Genomic DNA, 25,197 nt, shown 5'->3' on the forward strand with positions numbered 1-25,197 from the left:
TAGGATGCCATAAATCTTACTGTATTACACCCCATACACACAATAGAATCCAAACCACATCTGCTGGATTTCCCAGCCTGAACTCACCGCGGATCTGCTGTCCCATACAGTATGTAGTAGGGTCTGTGGAGTCACAAGGAAGCAGGGACTCCTAGCGTCATAGATCACTAAGATACGGGGAGACCTGGTGTGTGGACAGAGTTCAGGCTGGGAAATGTGACTGATGTACAGACCAGATTTTCTAGTCCGGATTCCATAGTGTGATTGGGGTCTAAGGTGAGGTTTACACAGTGACATTTGTAGAAGCTGCTTCAGGAATTCAGAAGAAGAATTTTTCTGTTTTACCAAATCAGCCCCCGAATCTCCATCAGATTCCTTACTGGCCAGGCGGGATTTTCCACCTCCCATTTATTTCCATAGAGCTCTGAGGTGGAATCTGCCTGAAGATCGAGAAGGATTATTTTTCCGCTACCTGAAATAATCTGCTATATAATTCTGATAAATTCTTTCCCTTCACGAGGACTGACAGCCGGGGAGGAAGAAATTTGCCTCGTTCACATCGATGTCCAGTCCATATTCCTGCTGTCCGTTCTATTCTATACTACATTTATTACCCCCTATAGCGGTATCACATTTATATTCAGGTATTATTAGTATTTTACCTGAATCGGGGAACAACAAATAGTCTAAACAATGTCTGAATAGAATCAGTGACCCTTCTGTGCTTTATATAGTGGTGACTCCTCACCTGGGCGGGTCCCTGTAGGAATGTCCTCCTCACACTCCTCATCACCACTCACATAGGGCTCTTCCTTTATTCTCATAGATATAGCATTCATGTCGCTCACATCTTTATCCTGATGGAAAATCTGGGAAACAAATAATGTAAAAGTCACCGGACAAATGGGGAAGTCACAGAGAATGTTCTAGATCATTAATCCGCATGAAGATGAAAGATGTCCTGACAGTAGCTGCAGGTCTGTGAGAAGCCGGATAAACATATTAGATGGCGGCTCAATGACACCGCCCATGTATATAACCATATAATACTGCTGGATACAACAAGACTGACCACAAGGACTTCACAGCCCGTCTACACATCATAGGGAATATCTCCATCTACCTGATCATCATCCTGTGGAAGAAGAGGACTGGGACATCTCTCCGGTGTTGTCCTCTTACTGGATCTACCTGTAGGAAACACAGACAGGGACTGAATTCATTCTGTACATACAAATAATGGAAGTCCATGTGTATATAGTCATGTCTATTACCTGCTGATGTGAGGGGCTGCTGGTCCTCCATCATCACCTCCTTGTACAGATCCTTGTGTCCTTCTAAATACTCCCACTCCTCCATGGAGAAATAGACAGCGACATCCTGACACCTTATAGGAACCTGACAACACAATGATACAGTCATCACCCCGACCCCTCCAGTTACTGTATAATGTCCCAGCATTCCCAGCAGTGTCACCTCTCCAGTCAGCAGCTCCAGCATCTTGTTGGTGAGTTCTAGGATCTTCTGTCCATTGATCTCCTCCTGTATCAGGGGGTGAGTTGGAGGCCCCGGGAATGGGCTCAGGGTTCCTCTCCATCCATCAAATACAAGGGTCTGACAGCGCCCACTAGAGGGCTTCTTCACTACTGTGTAATCCTGGTTATGGGGAGACACATTAATAAATCTCACTACATACATGTCCAGAGTCCATCACCTCTCCAGTCATATCATCTGTTATTACTATAGATAAGAATGATGTCATGATGACATCATCAGAATCTCTCACCTCTCCAGTAAGCTGGTAGATGAGCTCTAGGGTGAGATTTAATAGACTTTCCGCCATCTTGTTCCTGTCTCTTTCCATCCTTGATGGATCAATCAGGAATATTCTCTTATATAGAAGATACTGAGAGGATTCTATATTGTAGGAACCTGAATGGAGAGAAGATGAGACAATGTAATCACTACACGGAATCCCATGGAATAAATAGGATTAGTAGGGAGTTGTTAAATATCTTGTATTTGCCGGTGAGACTTGTGTCCACTGTTAAATATCCGGACCTGGCCTTGTCCACGATAGGAAGAAGTCAGCTTGTTATAAATCAGTGTAGAGGTTTATTAATATCTTGAAGGAAAACACAGGAACAGGGAAAATGTCCAAATAACACAAATATCAGTCAATTGTCAATAGCTTACATCTTCAGAGAAGTTAAATCATCTGGATATCTTGTAGTTACAGCTTGGTTCATGCTTGTCATCTGGTTGGTGGACTTGGGCTGGTTACGACGTCCATGGATGTCCATCTGCCTGGACCACCCACCCTGGTGTTCCCAAAGACAGACCTCCTGGTCTTCCCCTGGTCTTCCCAAAGACAGACCCAGACATGTGTATTTCTTACTCATTTATATTCATGAGAGTGGGTGTTACCTTCCATCTTGTAGCTATGTAAGGAGATTTCTAAAATGGTCTACTCTAACCGCACCCATGCACCCAAAATATAAGACTATGATGTCAGTAGAGTGTTAACCCCATGTCTGCTAGAGAATATTGTAAATATATAATATTTAACATTTCCCCCTTTTGAGAGTGAAATATCTGTTTGAACTCTCAAGATATACCATACAACAATATTCATACAATTAGATTATATCTTCTTTCTTCTTTGCTGGAACTTAATTTTCATTGATTGTCCATGTAACAATAATTTCATCAATTTGCAATACATTTTGACATTAATAAATGTTATGTTATGTTATGGTAAACTGTGATCAAAGATGAAAACAATTTGATCCACTATCTAACCTACACCTGATGAAGGCTCTTCTTTCATCGTCTGGTCTTCTGGTCATCTCTTTTTCCGTCATAATAGAAGGCTTATTACCACAAATGTAGTTCTTGACTTAAAGTCCTTTAGATTTCCTCCGTGTTGTGCAGATATTATAACATTGTCCATTAAAGTTCATATTATGAAGATATTGATATAACAACAAAGTCCATATGTTATGTTTCACTTCACCAAGACATAGACTGTAGAGGAGTTTCCTTTGGTATTTACCTTTACCACCTGTCACTGTAGAACAACAATGTGACACTTCTGGAGCAATACTGCAAAAGCAAGGCAAGTGTGAATTCTGACATCATCCCTGCTGCTTGTCAGTAAGGTTCAGTCCTGGAATCTCAGTCTCTTGGATACACAATATCTGTATTCGGGTTTTATCATTCACAACCCTTTTGCTCACCAAACAACTTGAAGTCTTGAAATAGAGAGGATTCCACCAAACATTGATGAGGACGTCTTTATATCTGTCCAATCATCAGCTGATCAAAGGTTCCAACCTCCAGTAATAATTTTTAAACACAGTCCTTGGCATAAGCTTAAGCATATAGCATCATACCTTCAGATTTTGTCTTTTCCCGCACATCTTCTTCTTGTAACTGTTAAAGTCTTTTTATTAACATTTGATATCAAACTTTATCATAATCTTGGACTTGATTGAAGATAAGTTTTCTTTCCCTAATAACTAAGCCAAACTAGGCAATTAACTAAACTATAATATCACAGTGTACCATACCACTCATTTATATATCATACTTCTCTTTACATTGTATCAATATTTATATTTGACTTATTAAAATATTGATATTCAATACATTTATCAAACTATCAGATAATAGTACTTTGGATACAATAATCTATATAAACATCATATATCAACATATATATCTTTATATCTATATGTATGAATATATATGTGTAATTTACTTGTGATGACAAATTGCAACATAACTCTGAAATATAATGTGATTATTAATTACCATTCTATAGACAATCACAATATTTATTCTTTAGTTAGAACTTTTCACCAATTATACTAAACATATGTTCCTATATGAATGTGTTATATTATACTTAATCATACATTTTCTAAAGTTTAGTCACTTTATTTACCTTTTTTAATAAGAAATAATTTTATTTTGAACATTACTTTATTAAATATCATTGTGTTCTTTATCTGAGACACAATATTAACCCTTTATTCATAAAACGTATGTGCCTAAAGTTTCCTCTTAACACCTCGTCTCTTCACAGACTCCTGTGACCTTTTTCACCTTTCAGATACCTCCAATACCAAGAATAGAGACAAGACTTAACATACTTGACTGTCTTTAACTTAACTGTATATATTCTTGTGTACTGGCTGTATGTGAATACCATATATATTAAATAAGTATATAAAACATAAGCATTTCAAAATGTCACATCCTATAATCAGAAGTTTAAAGAATAAACCAGAGACTATCACTCTTGATATCCCATATCTTTTGATGATCTTATACGTCTCCTTTCATGAAGATGATTAGCTTATCTCATTTGCATATAAGACATTTATGTTTACCCGATGTTGTTTTCCCAATGTTTGTGGATGTTGATGTGTGTAAGTGTATGCAAGTGTGTGTGTACATGTAAGAATACATAATCAATAATAATACAATAAATCAATACTGGCTATAGCTAACTAGATTTTCCCACCATAACTAATATATTTATTATCCCATGATCCAATTACCACAATAAACCTTTATTATTTGTCAGGTTTGAACAAATATATTGAAGATTATCTGTATCTTCTCAAAAGCTACTTTTTCCTACAGAATGTTCACCTAAAATAACCTTGCTTTGTAGTGCAGCTGTCACCTTTTCTCTCAGCTCATGTGACTTAAACACTTGGTTTTCCTGTAGGTATAAACATATGAGGTTCCTTTCAATGGATTTCACATATATTTGCTAATTTCCCAGTTTAATATAGAGGATCATATAAGATAAAAAATAGAAAGAAATAGAAAAAGAAAATAGAAATAGAAAATAGAAAGAAATAGAAAATAGAAAGAAAATAGACGTCTCTTTGTTGGATATATTTTCCTTTTTTCCTTGTTGGATGCATCCTGATTTTCTTAGGCCTATTTGTGATGTCACAGATCTGTTGTATACACCAGTGGACACATAACACACATAACACTTATACTGACCAGCCCATCAGGGTCACAGGTCACAATGTGTTGCTGTCAATCAACTGACCACATGAACGAACACTTATTCTCACAGTAAGTAAGAGCTCCATGCCTAGTTGCATGCCTTTAAACAAAATGGATTATAACTTGAAAATCCTAAAAACATGGACTTTACATGAAACTATTGAAAAACATGCTTGAGGTAAGTTAGAACTTCTATCACTTTATCATGCATTGTTATTAGTCACACCATGTGAAATTAGTTTACTCATTAATAGTTAGACACTCCATGTATTCTTTTGACTATAAGGAAAGAATGAATGAATGAATGGACATCACTGATTGAACTGATCCATTTTTCCATATATGACATTTCTGATCTGAAAAATAGATAAACTTTAGCAAAAACCAAATTAATACAATAATGATTTTAACCAATGGAAAATTTAATAACTTTATGGATTCCTAATACTATTTGATCATATTAATATATTGTACATATATTCATATACATGTCATATATTCATATATTGTATATAACATGCTCCTTCTCTCTCTGCATCTAGAGAGTGGACTATGACGAAAATCTGTCACCACACATGAGACTCTCCTCCTGTGTGTATATATATATAGTGTATATAATATGATCCATAGTATTATTCACAATAGCATAATTAGGATTATTTATGAACATCATCACATAATCATGTGGATTATACCTGATCATTGGACTTCTCCTCATATAAAAGGGATTTCTCTTTACATAGCCAAATAGTACGTAAGTAAATCTCAATAGACAGTCATTCCTTCAGAGATACTTTTAAATTCGACCCCTGACCTCCTTTCAGATATATATTTTTAAGTTAAACCCATGAACTTCCTGTCAACACGTCCATCCATAATAGCCTCGCCAGGTCATGAGAGAATGCCAAGCTTGCCCTTTTCCTAAGAATATAAGACAGGTCAGATGCCATTGGGTTACTGAAAAGATCTGACATTTTGGAGACAACTGGTACATTCCCAGATACAATCTTTTGACTATCAATAGATTTGGTTGGCTGCAATTCTTTAATTTCAGTTAATACTGGAATTTCAATTTGTGGACTTTCCTGCATGGCATATGGTTTATATGCAACATGTAATTTCCTACGTTTCTCATAGATTTTGTCACTTTCCCTCCTATAAATAGGGGACACTTTAACATGATTTGACAGATGTCTCTTAATAGGCTTTGCTTTTTGCTTTGGACATACTCGATTTACATTTGACATATGTTTCTGATGTCTTCTGGCCATGTCCAATAAACTAGCAGCTTCAAATAAAGTCTTCTTATCTGAGGCACTGGCAAGGGTGACTGCATCCAAGAATTTGAACTTTTTAACAAAACTTTTCACCATAGATGAAGAGTTCACCTTTTGAATGACAGTTTTGTATGTTCTCTCAAATTTAGACATGAATGCATATGTACATTCTTTTCTGCCAATCTTTATCTCATTCAGTATATCAGGTGTTGGCACGCTGTCACCTCTAGTGCACCAGATTAGTTTCTTTAATCTCTCCACATCACTGTCTTTTAACCATTCATCTGACTCATTATCATAAGACATTTTTGCAGACAAACGTTCTGTAAAATCAATAGGAAGCCATAATTTAAACAGTTTATTTCTCTGTTCAATATATAGATCAAATTTCTCTGCATGGCTTTCAAAAATTTCTGAGTTTCTACACACATGGATCTTTACATCATATGTGGGAATGGCTTTACTCAGATTCATCAAATATTCCTGAGATTTTAATTTCAATTTAGTTTCTTGTATCATTTGTTCCTCACCATCTATGGCCATTACTGCCACATGGTGCTCTTTATCAACATATTGAGATTTCTCATATGTCTGAACAGATTTATGCATACTATTACTTAATTTCTTTTCTGTTACCATGTCATTAAAAATCTTTACCAAAGAAGCTATATTCCTAAATACCTGCTTCTCTTTTGTAGAACAAATTCTATTTTCAATCTTAGAATTTGCCTGCTCACATTGTGTATACAAATCTTGCCATATACTCGCTAAATTGTCACTAGACACAATTTTAAACTCAACGTTACACTTTTTTAGACAATGACTCAAATTTTTCCATACTTTAAAAGTAAAATCTTTACTCACCACTGTAGAAAGCTTCACCTTCAGCTTATCCTTGGAACAGTTGGTCCCTGTCATCAGAACGTCTCAGTACGTCTGGCACTTGTGGTCCTTCTGTGTTTCCTCACTGGCTTTCCTCACACAGGCTTCCGTATCATATAACACGTGCAACAGTCATCTGTATCTCACCAATATAAGTTCTTTTTCGAAGTCTTCCTGAATCTTGCAATTCATACAACTTGCAAAATACTCCTCTCTTCCCCCTTAATTGCAAGTGAACGGAACAAGAAAAACAGGAAAAAACCAACCGTGCTGGCTCGCCACTGTTAAATAGCCATGAATTAACGGAGGAAGGCTGGCTCGCCACTGTTAAATATCCGGACCTGGCCTTGTCCACGATAGGAAGAAGTCAGCTTGTTATAAATCAGTGTAGAGGTTTATTAATATCTTGAAGGAAAACACAGGAACAGGGAAAATGTCCAAATAACACAAATATCAGTCAATTGTCAATAGCTTACATCTTCAGAGAAGTTAAATCATCTGGATATCTTGTAGTTACAGCTTGGTTCATGCTTGTCATCTGGTTGGTGGACTTGGGCTGGTTACGACGTCCATGGATGTCCATCTGCCTGGACCACCCACCCTGGTGTTCCCAAAGACAGACCTCCTGGTCTTCCCCTGGTCTTCCCAAAGACAGACCCAGACATGTGTATTTCTTACTCATTTATATTCATGAGAGTGGGTGTTACCTTCCATCTTGTAGCTATGTAAGGAGATTTCTAAAATGGTCTACTCTAACCGCACCCATGCACCCAAAATATAAGACTATGATGTCAGTAGAGTGTTAACCCCATGTCTGCTAGAGAATATTGTAAATATATAATATTTAACAGGAGTATAAGGGGGGCTTCCGGATCAGGCTCTAGTATGTGAAGATACCTGGCACATTCCTCCTCTCTGTATCAGACTCTTCCCCTTTGTTGAGCAGTGAGACGGAACAAGTGTCCTACACAGTATATAGTATATACCAGGGTAGGAAACCTTTTACCTTTTATTGTATAGATCAGGTACTCGGAGTGCGGTGTAATATTTTTTTAATGTATATTGTGAGCCCCATATAGGGATATATGATATAGGAATTACAATGTACATTATTTCCTATCAGTATGTCTTTGTAGAATGGGAGGAAATCCACGCAAACATGGGGAGAACATACAAACTCTTTGCAGATGTTGTTCCTGTGAGTGCGGATTAATAATTGTAAGGCTGACTTCCCCTATACTACCGTCATATACCACACACCATAACACAGAAGTGCTGCCACCAGGTGCATTTACTGCCACGGTCTTATTACGGGACGCTCTTATTCTTTCCTATTAAGATCATGTGCAGCCCCCAATGTTTGTGCCCAGGAGCTCTATGTGGCAGCACCTTAGGGTAGTGATTAGGGTTGAGCCGATCTTGACTTTTCAGGATCGATTTTGAAATCCGATTTCCAATCATTTTTAATTCGAACCCGATCTCGATCCCAATTCCGATCCCAATACAAGTCAAAGGGATTTTCTTACTAATCGGAGGTCGGATTTTGCAAACAATCCTATTCACTATACAGCATGGAATCTAACAATTGAACGCTTTAATTGTTAGAATCCACGCTGTGTAGTGTTTTTTTTTAATCACTAAGTAGCCAGAGGATTTTTTTTAAATCCTCTGGCTACTTAGTCCCCCCTGGTGTGCACTTACCTGCAGAGATGGCTGGTCCGGTGCCCGGTGTTCTCGTTCTTCTTTGCCTCGCTGCCCCCTGCATCCCAGGTGAAGAGAGTGTGGGCAGGTTAGGAGAGTGTGGGCGGGCATTGGCGAGGGGAGATGTCACATCTCCCCGCCCACACTCTCCTAAGCCACAAGCCCCGCCTTCTTCCTAGATCTTTAAACACTAACCTGGGAGGTGGGGGCAGCGAGGCGAAGAAGATCGAGAACACCGGGCACCGGACCAGCCATCTCTGCAGGTAAGTAGCTACTAGAGATGTTAGCTAGTCTCCCAATTAGAATGAGTCGGCGCGCAGGGAGCTAATGCTGTGTGCCGGCTGGTTCCATTCATTTTATATGCAGGGGGCATTTCATTTGCAGCATGCACCTTAACCAAATTGCATCTTAACCGAAGTGCAGATTAACCAAAGTGCACTTATACATGGCATGATTATGACCTTCACTATTCTTCTCATCACACAGGTATATGATCATCTATTTCATCCACCCCTGCTTGCTGTTCTGCATCTCCCTTCAATCATCTGCTGTAATACTGAATGGTATATGATCATCTATTTCATCCACCTCTGCTTGATCCCTGAACTATATTCTAGCATTTCCATGTGTTCTTATCTGTACTAGTGTCATTTCTTTTGATCCTCACTGATTTTATAGCTGATCCTGACCAAGTGTTTACTTGGAGCCACACTGCCAGTCTCCTCATGTGTCACAGTTTGTAGACTAATTAGTTAACAACCTAAATTACTGCTAGTTCTGAAGCTCTGCTTTCCTATATAAGTAGATATAGCTTATGGGACAGCATTTCATTTGCAACATTCATCTTAACCAAATTGCATCTTAACCGAAGTGCACTTATATATGGCACTTAAACAGGGCACGAAACAGGCTAACCATGGCAGAACACCAGGTAACTTACAACCTAAAACAACACGTTTTACCACATGGTATGCTATAGCTACACTGTCTCTTACTATCTTAGCCATTGTCTTCCTGCAGATCTCTCCTCCACCTCTACCACCAGTACACACCATCCATGTCAGTCCCTCTCTTCTTCCCTCTCCCATGTACAGCTCTCACACACTTTTCAGTCTCTTTACTTCTTTTAGCAGTGAAACCAAACATAAGCGCCCACATAAATCCCTGAACCACCTTCTGTCTCTGTCCATGTTACTCCTCCTGGCTGCTGGGGACATCTCTCCTAACCCCGGCCCTCCTTCCTTCACTAACTCTTCTTCCTGCATACATAGAAGGTCTATAAACCTCATCAATATCTACCGTGTTCCTTCTCCTCATCTCTCCCCTGTCTCTTTTAGCTGCTCTCTCTGGAACGCCCGCTCAGTGTGTAACAAACTAGAATATATCAATGACTTATTCCTTAGTAAATCCCTCAGCCTGCTCGCCCTTACTGAAACTTGGATCCAGCAGGCAGATACGGCCTCCCCTGCTGCTCTGTCTCATGGTGTCCTACAATTCTCACATACCTCTAGGCCTGACAATAGGCTGGGTGGTGGGGTAGGCTTACTTCTGTCGCCACAGTGCATTTTTCAGTCCATTCCCCCACTACCCTCACTCACATTCTCCTCATTTGAAGTCCATGCTATCAGACTTTTCCACCCACTCTCCTTACGGGTAGCTGTGATCTACCAAATGAGTTCTTTCGCAGCAGTGCTCAGACAGCACTGGGGGCGTCCCCAATGCTGCCAGAGAACTCTCTCCAGCAACGCCTCCATCTTCAACAGCAACCGCCTCTTCTGCGTCTTCTCTTGGGTCACACTCCGGCACCTGCGAAGTCGTTTCTGCCATCGGGACGCAGGCAAGAGCGGAGTGCACAGGCCGGCTGGCAGCTATTTTTTTGGAGGCCGCTACGCACTTATACGCAGTAGGCTCCTGTTCTCCATACAACTACAGGAGCGTACTGTGCATGCGCGCGTAGTGGCCTCCAAAATAATGGGCGCCGGACAGCCTGTGTGCTCGGCTGTTGCCTGCGTCCCAATGGCAGAGCAGACTGCGCAGGCGCCGGAGTGTGACCTCAGCCGGAAGAAGACGTAGAAGAGGTTGTTGCTGTTGAAGATGGAGGTGTCGCTGGAGAGAGTGCTTCAGTGCTGCGAAAGAACTCATTTGCATACCAGTAAAAACCTGGTATTTCTACCGAACTGCGGGCCAGAGACGACTGATAAAGGTAGGAGACGAATAGCCTTTCTTAAAGCTATTCCGACGTGTCAACTAGAAAAAAAAAAGTGTTTAAATGATAGGATCCTTTTAAGAAAGGCTATTTGTCTCCTACGTTTCGTTGTCTTCTCCGCGCCGCCGTTTGCCTGAAATCCTGGTTTTTGTCAGTATGCAAATGGATCTCTTGCAGCACTGGGGGCGGCCCTAATGCTGCGAGAGAACTCTCTGCAGTGCTGCCTCCATCTTCATCAGCAACGGCCTCTTCATCTTCTTCTTTTGGTGCTCAGTGGCTCAAAATTCAACGCGTGTGCAAGTCGGCTCTGCCAGTGGGCCTTGGGCAGAGCCAACTTCACATGCGGATGGCCCTTTTTTTGTGGCTGCTTACACGAGCAGGCACAGTAAGAACTCCATAGAACTACAGGAGTGTACTGCGCCTGCTCGCGTAAGCGGCCACAAAAAAAGGCCGCTGGCAAAGCCGACATGCGCATGCGTTGAATTTTGACCCACCGTGCACCGGAAGAAGATGAAGAGGCCGTTGCTGACGAAGATGGAGGCAACGCTGGAGAGAGCTCTCTCGCAGCATTGGGGACGGCCCCAGTGCTGTTTGAGCGCTGGGGCCCACCCCCAGTGCTGCGAGAGAACTAATTTGCATACAGACAAAAAAACGGGATTTCAGGCGAACATAGGAGAAGAATAGCTTTTCTTAAGGCTATTCCGACGTGTAAGTCATAAAAAAAATGCATTTGAATGATAGGATCCCTTTAAAAAGTGACCTCTGACTTTGTTCATGTTTTGCTGTTATTTTGTTGTTTTTACTTTATGTATTTTTTTTATTTTTTTGCCCCCAAAATAAAATTTAATAAAAATAAGTGTAAATAGTATTTTCTGAGTGTCATAACTTTAATAGTAAGCCATAACTTAGCAGCCAATTAGCCATAACTTAACCCCTTCCCCCCCTTGTGTCACCAAAACGACTCTGACCCATGAAGGCACAACAAGATCTCTGCATAAAGTAGTGGAAGACCTAGAACATGATGGAGTAAGGTTACGTTCACACTACTGTTATACATGTCCGTTACTGTCATCTGTCATAGGATGAGAGCAACAGACATAGATGGAGCCTCCTCGTCCTCCTGCGTCTGTTCCCATTGACTAGAATGTTACAAAAACCCCATTAAGGACGCCGTCTTCTGTCTCCCTTTTTCTGTCTCTTGTGTTTCTTCTGTTATTTTTGTAAAGGAAGGAAAATGTCCGGTGCGCGCGACTTATTCTTCAGTCAGAAAACTCAACATAAATGATGGAAGACGGAGGACAGGCGGGAGGCGGAGGACAGGCGGGAGATGGAGGAGAGACGGGAGACGGAGGAGAGACGGGAGACAGCGTCCATCATGTTGTTTACATTAGTGTTAATGGGAATGGTCACTGACTGTCTCTGTCCATTTCTCTGCTGCAGTTAATGTTCGTTGCTCTCATCCATCAATGGACATTAACAAGGGTAGCCTGAACCCGCCCTAGGGCTGCTATTACACAGGTGTGTTTTTGATCAGAGTAGAAACAGCAGCACATGCGCTAATGTGAATAAAGACCACATGTGTAATGGCACCCTAAGGCCGGCTTCACATGGACACATTTGGTTGTCAGCAGTATAGTTGTTTATGATGTTAGGAGTCTCTGCTTCGTCGCAGCTTCAGTGTCTCATACTGTAATGTCTGTGTGAACCCGGCCTAAGGGTGAGTTCACACGGAGTAAAGTGCTGCGTGATGTGGCACGTATACGCCGCGTGATGTGGCACGTATACGCCGCGTGAGCTTTTGCGGGCCGTATACGCTCCCATTGATTTCAATGGGAGCCGGGATCGTATACGTGGCATTATTTTGCGACCACAAAATAGCGCATACGTGCCACATCACGCGGCACTTTACTCCATGTGAACTCACCTTAAGGGTTACTAATATGTGAGGTACCTGGAGGCAGTAATTAAGTAACTCCACTACGGAGATCCTTAAGGCTGAGGCCCCACGTTGCGGAAACGCAGCTTTTTTTTGTTGCAGTTTTTGGAGCCAAAGCCAAGAATGGCTACAAGAGGATGGGAAATATATAGGAAGTTGTTATACTTCTACCTTTTGCACAATCCACTCCTGGCTTTGGCTCAAAAAACAGCAGCAAATAAAGCTGCGTTTCTGCAACGTGGGGCCTTAGCCTAAAGGAGTATTCCAGGAATATGCTGTAGAGCTCCACTTCTACTCAGGTAGTATCTGTATGTCACACGGCCATGCTGCAGTTCATTCTAATTGAAATGAATGTGGATGAGCTGTAATACTAAGCACGGCCTCTGTACAGTGTATGGCGCTGTGCTTGGTAAGTAGAGAAGAGACCGCAGCAATCAATATCGTAGTCCCAATAATCCCTTTAATTAATACCTTCATGTAACTCTAGGCTGAGGCCACACAAAATAGGACTGATCTAAGGGCGGCTCCACACTGCGCCCGGTCTCTGCTTTGTGAGTTTCCGTCTTGTGCCCGAGAAACCCAGATGGAAACCCGGAATTCAGTGTCCGCTGGTGAGCATCTTCTGATTTCCGCGATGGAAACGTTTTTTATTTTTTAACCAGACAAAATGTCCCACATGTCCGACTTTGTGTCCAGTTAAAAAAAAAAACGGTTTAGCCACGGAGACCAGAAGACTCTCACGGGTGGACACTTTGCAAACCCATTCAAATGAAAAGTGACCGCCAGTTTTCGTCTCCTGTCCAGTTTCCAGAAGATGGAAACCTGCAAAGCGGAGACTGGGTGCAGGTGTGAACCCGCCCTAATATACATTCAGCACAGTTTACTATACAATTGTATAGTGAATACTGGATATTACCGGAAAACAGCGGCTTCACTCACAAAACTGCTGCCGATGTTACAAGCCGTGCGGCTTCTGGGTAATACAGCAATTATCTACTATATATAAGCAGTATACAGTACTCATATTATAAGCCTACATTCACACCACACTGAATAATGGTCATGTCATCACATGGCAGTCTTACATTCAATGAGGGGATTCACATATCCGGGTCACGGACCGTTAAACAATACAACATGTTCTCTATCCTCACAGATCTCTTCATACACTGACTATATACTATCTTATACCATCTGACACCTCCTAAGTACAGTATATGATACATGGATACAGTGTGAGACATAAGAAAAGGTCCTTACGGAGTATAGTAAATAACCAGTTCAGTGTGAGACGGCTAAATACTATCACTGGAAAGGACCCGACCACTAGGGGGCATAAAGGTCCTTACCAGTAATGGGAAATAGACAGCTCACACTGAGCCGGCTAATACTATCACTGGTAAGGAGCAGATCCCTATGGCGTCCAGAATTTAGTCACAACCCCCTGGTGGTCCAGAACTGACCAGGTGTAGAGGGGTTAATGCTACATCTCCCGCCATCAGGAATTTTGGGGCCCCATACAGCCTAAGTGTCTGCCCCCCCCCCCCCCCCACATGTCAGGTTTTTCTGTCCGCTTGAAAAGTCGGACATCTTTGAGAATGGACACTTAAGCACAGGCACGGAGTGTAAAACAATGCACCCGTGCGCCATTGAAATGAGTGCAGAATGTCACGGACACAGCTAGTGTCCGCTGCTAGTGTCTGCGCATGATTTTTCATGGACACTAGCATTGGACACTACATGTCGGACATTGACGGTAGTGTGAACGCCCCCTTAATCAGATTCTATTTGCACGTAAAATCTGCTACGTGTGAAAGCACCTATAGAGAACAAACACCATTTAAAAGAGCCCTCTTAATAAATCCTCAGGGCTTTTTTCACATTGCGTTTTTGGCCTCAATTGCCGGGATATGTTGGTAACCAGTCAGAATCAGCTGTCAACTTATCCCTGCATGAAGAACTGTCCATTAAAAAAAAAGGGGGGCCTGCAGTTCTCCGTGCAGGGATAAGTGGGTAGCTGATTGGGTTAAAGTCCCTTCTCTAAATATGTCTTACACAGAACAGGACAAGCCAAAACAACACAGAAGAGGAGTCAGCAAACCGAGGTCAAACCAGAGAGGCAAAACAGTACCAAATCACAATCCAAAAGAGTAGTCAAAAAGCCAAGTAGCAGAGGTCAGTAAATACAAAACAAGAGCAAGGACAAAGCAAGGTCAGATACAATATCCAGCAAACATTTGTGGCCTGATGGCTACTTAATGAAGCCCAGAACCCGTCTCAGGCTTGATTGGCAGATAAGCTTTCAAACACAACACAAACACCCCTAAGGGTGCATTCACATGGAGGAAAATGGCGCTGAATTTGGTGTGGAATCCATGACAGATTCAGCGCTGAAAAAAAAGCCTCCCATTGACTTCAATGGGTTCCTTTTTCTGCAAATCAACCCAGTGAAGTCAATGGGAGGCTTTTTTTTTCAGCGCTGAATCTAACGCAGATTCCACACCAAATTCACCGGTATTTTCCTCTGTGTGAATGCACCCTAACAATAACAACACAATAACAAGAGACCGGGAGCAGGTAATCATAAGCAGACAGGCCTCCTGCACTGTACAACGCGGCAAGAGAATGGTGCAGGAGTTCGAACGGGTGAGGACATAACATGAGTATATTTTTTTTTATTATGCTGTTTTTTCTCTTTCAGGTTATGATGATCCATTGGATTATATTGGATTCCATTGATGATCATCATTTTTGTTTTATTTTTTTTAAATTCTTTAATAAAATGGTCAACGATTTGTCTATTTCAATAAAAACAAATTTCTTTCATGTCTCGAGTTTTTATAAATCCTTTCTTACCCCTTAGTAATGGTGACTGATAGACGGCATCCATTACTAAGGTGTGGCTTAGTGTTAGTGGTGAATATTCTAGCACTAACCCTACAATTATTACCCCGATACCTAATGCTGAGAATTGGTTATCATCCAATACCCAGCTGTTTAATAGAGACTGATGAGGATTGGGGCAGTCGCAGGCTGGAATTATTAGGGTCAGTGCACACTGAATTTTTTGGTGCTGATTTTGACGCTAAATCCGCCTCCAAAAAAAGCCTCCCAATAGAACCCAAAATGAGCACCAAAAAACTCAGTGTGCACTGACCCTTAGGCTGGAAAAGGCCGAAAACAACAGGCTGGTATTATAAGGCTGAGAAGGGCCAAAAAGCATGCCATTTCCACCCTTGTAATGTCAGGATACTGCTTGTTATATCTGTCTGGCTCAGAAATATTGGGGGGACCCTATGTTGCATCATAATTAGAAAAAAAAAATGACATAGGGTCCCCCCAATTTTTCATAACCAGCCTGATATAACAAGCAGCAGCAGCCTGACATTACAAGGGTGGCAAGAGCCATGGTTTTTGGCCCTTCCCAGCCTTATAATACCAGCCTGCGACCACCCCAATCCCCAGCAGTCTCTTTAGACAGCTGGGTATTGGACGATACCCAGCTCTTCCCGGCACCCCTGATGGTGTTGGGTACCGGGGTAATAATTGGAGGGTTAGTGCTAGACTATTCACCAGCTAACACTAAGCCACACCTTAGTCATGGATGCTGTCTATCAGACAGTCGCCATTACTAAGGGGGTAAGAAAGTATTTAAAAAAATAAATAAATCAAGAGACATGAGAGAAATTTTTTTTACTGAAATAAAAACTCCATCAGAAAACCCTCGTTGACCATTTTATTTAAAAAAAAAAACAAAAAAAACGATGATCATCGATGGAGTCCAACGAATCCGATGTAATCCAAGCGATCCATCATAACCTGAAAGATAAAAAAAAAAAAACCTGTATGATGGAGAGATTGCCGCTGATGTGAACGTAGCATAAGGCTATGGCTACACTACTACTTCCGTCATGCAACCAGTGTCGCTTTGGGACTCTTTCACATTAGTGAATGGAGTCGCATTGGGTCCCTCAGGTTGCAATGTGACTCCATTCACTAACACAACTCTTTGGTTGTATGACAGAAGTAGTAGTGTAGCCATAGCCTTATGCTAGGTTCACAACAGCGGCAAGCTCTCCGTCATACAGGTCCACAATGGGACCAGAATGACGGAGAGGTGGGCTGCCAAAATGGCGGTTACACACAGACAGTGGCAGACCTCATTAACATAATGAAGTCCGCCAGGTGTCAGCCATTTTCAAAGTGACAGGCATATAAGTCCTGAGTGGTTTCTGCAACTTGGATATTGTTATGCTGGAGCCCTAGAAAAGGTCACCAGCATAACAATAGTGTGGGACATTATCTATAGGGTGGGTGCACTACAACTACAACAGTTGAAGTAATTGAAAGATTTGGGGGCAATAAAATCCGTTTTTTGGGGTTTGCTGTTTGTAAAATTGTCACTTACCTTTGCAGGTCTGTTCTCCGGTCCAAAATGCAGCCGCCGCGCTCAGCGTCTGGGCATCAGGAAAAGAGCTGCGGCTGGATTGGCTACAACGTTGCTACAGGGGGCGGGCCCAAGGTCCGGGACATTATCCCGCCGCTGCGCTACAGCCATTTTTATGTAGCGTAGCGGCGGGCGGCGGCTAAAACGACCTCCTCTGACCTGGGGCCCGATCGAAATGTCAGGGCCCCGATCGGTCTCCGTCCCCCAATCCAGCCCTTGGACTGCTGCTGCTGGCGCCAGGGGCCGGGCCCCCCCAATTTTTCAATGTGGCCGGGCCCCTGACGCCAGTACCGGTAGTACTGCCCTAAGTATCTATCTATATACTGTATATACCTGCTCCTGTACTGGGACCCGTCTGTGTACAATGCAGCCTCCGTAGATGCTAAAGGACCTGTGATGACGTCATGACCATGTGATCAGCCTCTGGTGTGGGCGGAGCTATACAGTGCCGCGTTACACAGGAAGAGGAAGCTGCAGGGACAGGAAACAGCAAGAGGGGGGATGGGAGAGTCTAACTCCTAGTGCAGGGGTAGGGAACGTACGGCTCTCCAGCTGTTGCAAAACTACAACTCCCAGCATGCATACTTGCTCTGCTGTTCTTGGAACTCCCATGGAAGTGAATGGAGCATGCTGGGAGTTGTAGTTTCAGAGCAGCTGGAGAGCCGAAGGTTCCCTACCCCTGTCCTAGTGGGATACAGGCCCTGGTTCCCTAGAGATGGGGAGTTTTCAGTATTCGGCCCCGCTCCTCTGCCCTCTTGGCTTTAGCCTGCCCTGTATAGAGATGGTAAATCCTAGTACAATTTGTCTCCTGCTCCGGATCTGCATCTCCTCTCATTGTTTGATCCCATTGGCACATTTAGACGTCCACGTGTGGTCTGAACAAAATGGCCGATGTATTGGCCGCATTTCTGTGATTGGGTCGTTCCATGTCACGTGAACCAATGATTTTTACCGCTGTAGTCAGAATTCTCTTGAGATTTTGTTATTTGGTAATAGTGTGTCAGAAAATGCAAAATGTGAAGGAAGAAATTCTAGGAGGCCACACGGTGGCTCAGTGGTTAGCACGGCAGCCTTGCAGCGCTGGAGTCCTGGTGTTCAAATCCCGCCAACGGCAAAAAAAACATCTGCAAGGAGTTTGTATGTTCTCCCCGTGTTTGCTTGGATTTCCATCCCGTATTCCAAAGACATACTGATAGGGAAAAAAAGAACCTTGTGAGCTCTGTGTGGGGCGCACAATCTACAAAGTTCAGAAAAAGTGTGAATTTCTGTGTTGCTGCCTTTACATTTCTCCTCATAACTCAGGCTAGAAAAAAGAGAGAGAAACAAAATAAACCCCATTCTACTCCGAACTGTCCCGGCTTACACACCGCATAATGTAAGGAAAAAAAATGTAAAAACCTATAAAAGGGAGACCAAGGAGGAGGAGGGGAAGACCCAAATAAAAAAGGGATGGAGAGAGGCAGGGGAAGGGAATTCTAGACCACATCATGTTAAAAGAGTATATAGTATATACTTAATAATGGACATCTGATAGGGCCGGGGTAATAGCTAGTGTCAGATCCTGAGAGGCCGCACCTACAATGCACTGGGATTGGTTGTTACTAGCAATAGGTGGATTCACACCTGCAATATTTCCTTTGGGGGTCTCTGTCCCCTATTCTGCTTGAAAAATGTGCAGAGAAAAATCCTACAAGCAATACTTCTCTCTCCACATGATTCGTGCGGAAAATACACAGACCCCATTATAGCCTATGGGGTCCATGTGATTTCATTGCTCATCGCTTTTTAATGCGTTCAATATTCCATTTGGAGGGGCATCCCCAAGCGGACTCCCCAAATGTAATACCGAACACTGATGTGAACCAGGCCATAGCTAATGTATCACGGTATGTGTAGGCTGACTCGCACTATCTCCCTCTCATTACCTCCCCTTCCGTCTCTCTAGCTATCCCGCCCACTACTAGACCCTCCCAACTAACAGCCCACCGCCCCATCATACTTACCTCTCTCTTACTTCCAGACTTCCTCTGGCGAGACAGCTCCTCCCTCTTTTCTGACTCTGCCGGAGCACATAATAGTCCCGCCGCTGCTCATTGCTCTGCAGTCGGCAATCGACCTCTACAACGCAGGCATCAGAGGCTATTGCTCCCACACCTGCGCAGTAGAGGTGGATTGTCAGCAAAGAGGGAGGAGCCATCCCGCAGGAGGAAGTCTGGAAGGAAGAGAGGTAAGTATGATGGGGTGGGGGAGTAGTACTAACGTTCTGTTTCCGGAAACGGAACATCCCCAGTAACCAGAAAATGTCACATGGCCGCCCTAGGGATATGGGTAAATATATATTTTTGATAAATTATGTAATTTAGAAAGGGGGGGGGTTTATATTAGTGCAGGAATTATATTTTATCCTGGATAACTCCTTTGCGGGACAAATTTGTTCTTCATAAAGGTGCCATTTATTATTCTGTGCAATGTGCTGGGAAAAAAAATTCAGAAGTGGGTGGAATTTGAGAAAAACTGCATTTGTGCAACTTTCTTACAGGCTTTGTTTTTACGGCATTTACTTTGTAGCTAAAAATGACGTCACCTGTATTCTATGTTTCAGTACAATTACAGTGAAAGCAAATTTCTATGGTTTTATTTACATTTTAACCCCTTAACAAAAATCCAAAATTGTGCCCCCAATTTTTTTTCTTAAAGTCGCCATATTATGACACCCATAACTTTTTTATACTTCTGTGTACGGGGATGCAGAGGGCGTCTTTCTTTGTGGATTCAGCTGTACATTTTAGTTTTACTATTTTGGGGACTATTATTGCTTTGATCACTTTTTATTCCAATTTTTATCAGAGATAAATAGTGAAAAAATATCGGTTTGGTACTTTTGATGTTTTTCCTGCTATGGCGTTCACTGTATGGGAAAAATATTTTTATAGACCGGGCATTTTCAGATGCAGGGATGACTAATGTGTATGTGTTTCACAGTATTTTTATGTGTGTTGTAGAAAAAGGGGGCGATTTTAATTTCTACTCTTTTTCTTGCATTTATTAGACCCCTTAAAGGAGTCTGATCCCTAATGTAATGCATTACAAAATATTGGCATTTCTACTGCAGGCTGCATACATGCAGAGGCAGAGTAAGGGCCATTGTATAACATGTTGGTCGCTGTGGGGCCATTATATTAAATGTGGGCACCGAAGGGGGTGGGGGGGGGCTGCACTGAGGGGGCCATCAAATAACTGTTACTGAAGGCTCCAAACAAAGCCGTATTTTATAAACCTTTATAAGTGTTGCCTATTTGGATGTGCCCGGTTGAGACATTTGATCACTAGGGGGCACTTCGCTTGGTCTAAAGCACTAGCATCTACGAGGGTAGTCTGAAAAGTTTCCGACCTAACAAAGAAATAAGACGTTTTTTCTTCAAATTTATTTTTAAACCTAATCTCCTTGTAATTGTATACACTTCTCCCAGCGACGTTCCCATCTCTTTAACCCGTCCAAAAAAAAGTTGGTATCTTTCTCTTCAAAATAGTTGTTTATGAAAGTGATGGCTTCTTCATTTGACGAAAATTTCTGTCCTCCGAGCTCAACTTTTAGCCGAGGGAACAAAAAAAAAAGTGGCTTGGGGCTCGATCTGGTGAGTATGGATGGTGGTCAAGCAGTTCAAACCGCAGTTCATGGATTTTCGCCATGGCCACCGCTGAGGTGTGGGTTGTCGCATTGTCCTGGTGAAACAGAATTTTCTTCTTCTTTCCTCATTTTTCGCTTCCAGCTTGTCAAGTAATGTCGCGTAGTACGCTCCTGTAATAGTTTTTTCCTTTTTCAAGAAAATCTATGAAGATAACTCCATGACTATTCCAGAAAACAGTTGCCATCACTTTCCCAGCCGAAGGAACTGTCTCTGCCTTTTTTGGACAAAACTTGTATACACTGGGTAGGTAATACCAAAACTTATACAAAAATCACAAAGGGTACCCCTTCTTTCTAGTGATAGCAGGCTAAAACATAGCTTTCATCTAAAGGGTAAAATAAGGCATTATGTCCCCCCCCCCCCATTAAAAATAGATTGGACTCCATATGAACACCTAGTCCCTTTTCAAATGTCAATCAGTAAATAGAAATAAGTGGGTAGAGAGATCCCGCTAGAATCGGGGCTGATATACCAAAGAGTAATGTGTAACACGGTTCAGCCTCAGATAGCAAAGGGTCGCCCACTCCATTCGCCCATATACAAAGCTCCAACCTACTAAGGTAGTGTAATATTCCAGATATTTAGTGAGGAAAGTATCAATGTATTCCTTAGCTGCTGTGGTGAGGATGACTAGGGAGTTTGCGCCTATACTGCCACCTGTGGGTCGGTGAGCACAAGCCCAACCGTCAATGAGGTTCACTCCCTTCAATATACACCCAGCTGGCACATTCCTCTCTGGAGGTAAGCTACACTGCCTATGAACTTCTGAGAGACATGTACCTCTCTCTCTATAATCTCTCAACGCCTTTCACCTATCGGTTCATCAGGAGAGTAACGTATATAGTTGGAGATAACAAAAGGCTGCGGTGAAAACTGCAATTCCTGCAACCTAGATGGTAGGTTATCTCCAACTATATACGTTACAATTGAGTTCTTTATGTGTTTCGGATGAAAGCTATCCCATCTTAGGTAGGTAGGGCGGTCAATTGGTTTCCGATACAGTGATGTCTCAATTTTGTTGTCCTGTATCTTGATCACTGTGTCTAGGAAATTTATTTCAGAGAAGGAGATGGGATAGCTTTCATCTGAAACACATAAAGAACTCCATTGTATACAGCCAGGCCATCAGATACCATCGCATATGCTCAAACCCTGCAGATAGAGACAAACACCTTGGAGGCCTCAAAAACACATTCTTGAGGCAGGGTTACCATCCAAGAGCAATTGATAACCAAATCACCAGGGCCACCAGAGTACCAAGATGGGATTTATTAAAATACAATACCAAACAGGAGAACAATCGGGTGCCCCTGGTCGTCACATATAACTCACACCTGGAGACGCAGAGAGGAATCACACGCAAATGACATCCACTACTACAAAAAGACCACCATCTAACATCCATATTTCCAGATCCCCCTCTCCTGTGCTACAGACAACCACCAAACCTCAGGAATATGGTTGTCAGCAGCTCACTGTCACCTCCAACTAACACAGGAACATTCCCATGCGGACAGAAAAGATGCAAAACCTGCCCGCACATACTGACCACTGACAGGATAGAGATACCAAACTCTAACAGGGAATATAAAATCCCAGGTACGTTCACCTGTAACACACCTAATGTAGTGTATTTAATAATGTGCACCAAATGTTCCACTGATAATCTGTATGTTGGAGAGACAGGTCAGAAGCTCAGAATGAGAATGAACGCACACCGCCATACAATTAGAGAACAAAGAATGGACCTTCCCGTGCCAAAACATTTCTGTAACGAAGATCATAATATCACCAGTGACATGAAAATTTTGATTTTAAGAGGGAATTTTAAATCCAAGAAGAACAGACGGATTTATGAGTACAAGAGCATGACCTTATTTAACACTCTGGAGAATGGAATGAATGTCTCACATGGGTTCATGTCATCCTACAGAAATCAAAGAACTTAGACAATATAAAAAAACAAAAAACTTGATAGTCTTCAGTAGTTGATACCTTTTTAATAGCTAACTAATAATGATGACAGATTACAACGTTTCGGAACTCTAGGCTCCTTTCTCAAGTAAATTTAATTAAATTCACCGTAAGGTGAAGTTCCTACTATACGCAGACGATCTCTTACTCCTGTCCCCCACAGAGAGGAGCCTCCAAGACAGCCTGGCAGTGCTGGATAAATTCAGCGCCACATGGGCACTTCCCATAAACCACAAGAAAACCAAAGTCATGGTGTTCCAGAACAAGGGCAACAAAAAAACCCATCCCCCACCTCACACTAAACGGCTCCACACTGGAGAGAAACAGCAGCTACAGCTACCTGGGGCTGGAGCTCAACCAATCAGGGAGCTTCAAAGTAGCAATAGAAACCCTGAAAGGAAAAGCCTGCAGAACCTTCTACGCCATCAGAAGACAACTGTACCACCTCAAACCACCGGTGAGGGTCTGGCAGCTCTAGGGCAGCGATGTCTGGGGCTCAGCAAACTACCCAGACCAGCCAAAATAGGACTCTAGCCCAACAGAGACCTTCCACCTGGAGTTCTGCAAATACCTGCCCCGTGTCCACCACAGCGCTTCCAACATAGCATGCTGGACAGAATTAGGCAGGCTCCCCCTATGGCTCACTATGCAGAAGAGGGCACTATCATTCCAGGCACACATCCAGGGCAGCAACCCCGACTACTACACCACTAAGCCTGGCTAAGCCACAGAGCCCTGAATAAACCTGGCACCCTCCTTCCCAACAACAGTCAACCGCCACACCAAAACCACAACAAGCTACGATCAAGGCCCAAATAAAGGGGGCCATAGAGAGAAGCAAAGATCAGTACATCGAAAAGTGGAGAAACAAAATAAATAACTCCAAGAAACTCACCGTGTACCAGTCACTACAAAAGGGACTACACCATGGCCACCTACCTGGAAAAAATACTCCACCCCAAACACAGACAGACCCAGAGCCGGCACAGACTGAGCGCCCACAACCTAGAGATAGAAACGGGGCGACACAGGCAGACGTTCAAGCCACGGGAGAACAAACTCTGTCAACACTGTGCCCAGGGGACCGTAGAAGACGAGACCCATTTCCTGCTACACTGAAACAAATACTCAGCTGTGAGGGTCGTCTACTACCAAAGACTCCCAGCTCACATCCCAAACTTCACATCTGCAGACAAGAAGAGGAAACTCTACATCCTACTAGGAAAAGAGGAGTCCACTGTGGAGATCGCTGCCCAATATGTGTCCACCTGCCACCAACTGAGGGGAAGGTGAGATCCCAAAAACTATTATACCCCAAATCACCCACCCATCCACCCTACGCCTGCCCATACCCACCACATGTCCATTGTTCCCCTGCCACCAAACGAGAACGAGACTCACAGGACTATTGTACATCCAAACCACCCACCCTCTCACCCATCCACCCACCCCAACCCCACCAACTCTACTTGCTTTAGTAATGCCAAATACCTATTTGTATGTGCCAATAAAGCTTCTTTGTATTGTATTGTATTGTACCACAGTATAGTATCAAAGTATAGAACCCAGTATAGTACACAGTATAGAACATAGTATATTACCAGAGGATAGTACACGGTATAGTACCACAGCATAATACACTGAATAGTACACAGTTTAGTACATATATATATATATGTGTGTATCTAATCCTCCGGCTTGTGGTACTGTGTCCAGACGCGCGAATCTAATCCTCCAGCGTGTGGTACTGTGTGCAGAGGTGGGTATCTAATTCTCCGGCATGTGGTACTATGCGCAGAGCTGCGTATATCTAATCCTCCAGCGTGCAGAACTGTGTGCAAATGCACATATCTAATCCTCCGGCATGTGGTATTGTGTGCAGACGTGTGTATCTAATCCTCCGGCATGTGGTAATTTGTACAGATGCACATATCTAATCCTCTGGCGTGTGGAACTGTGTGCAGATGTGCGTATCTAATTCTCCAGCGTGTGGTAATTTGTGCAGATGCACGTATGTAATCCTCCAGCGTGTGGTACTGTGTGCAGAGGCG

General features: G+C 42.7%; 2 protein-coding genes across 2 annotated transcripts in view; one reads left to right on the forward strand and one right to left on the reverse strand.

The window, feature by feature from the left end:
• The window catches only part of LOC142194383 (uncharacterized), a 386,321-nt gene that overhangs the window by 334,502 nt on the left and 26,622 nt on the right, over positions 1–25,197 (forward strand). The gene's annotated exons all lie outside the window — the stretch shown is intronic.
• Positions 1–25,197, reverse strand: part of LOC142189670 (uncharacterized) — a 75,984-nt gene that overhangs the window by 42,455 nt on the left and 8,332 nt on the right. The window lies entirely within an intron of this gene.

The sequence above is a fragment of the Leptodactylus fuscus genome, chromosome 1 (assembly GCF_031893055.1).
Source record: "Leptodactylus fuscus isolate aLepFus1 chromosome 1, aLepFus1.hap2, whole genome shotgun sequence".
In the NCBI taxonomy this organism is placed as follows: domain Eukaryota; kingdom Metazoa; phylum Chordata; class Amphibia; order Anura; family Leptodactylidae; genus Leptodactylus; species Leptodactylus fuscus.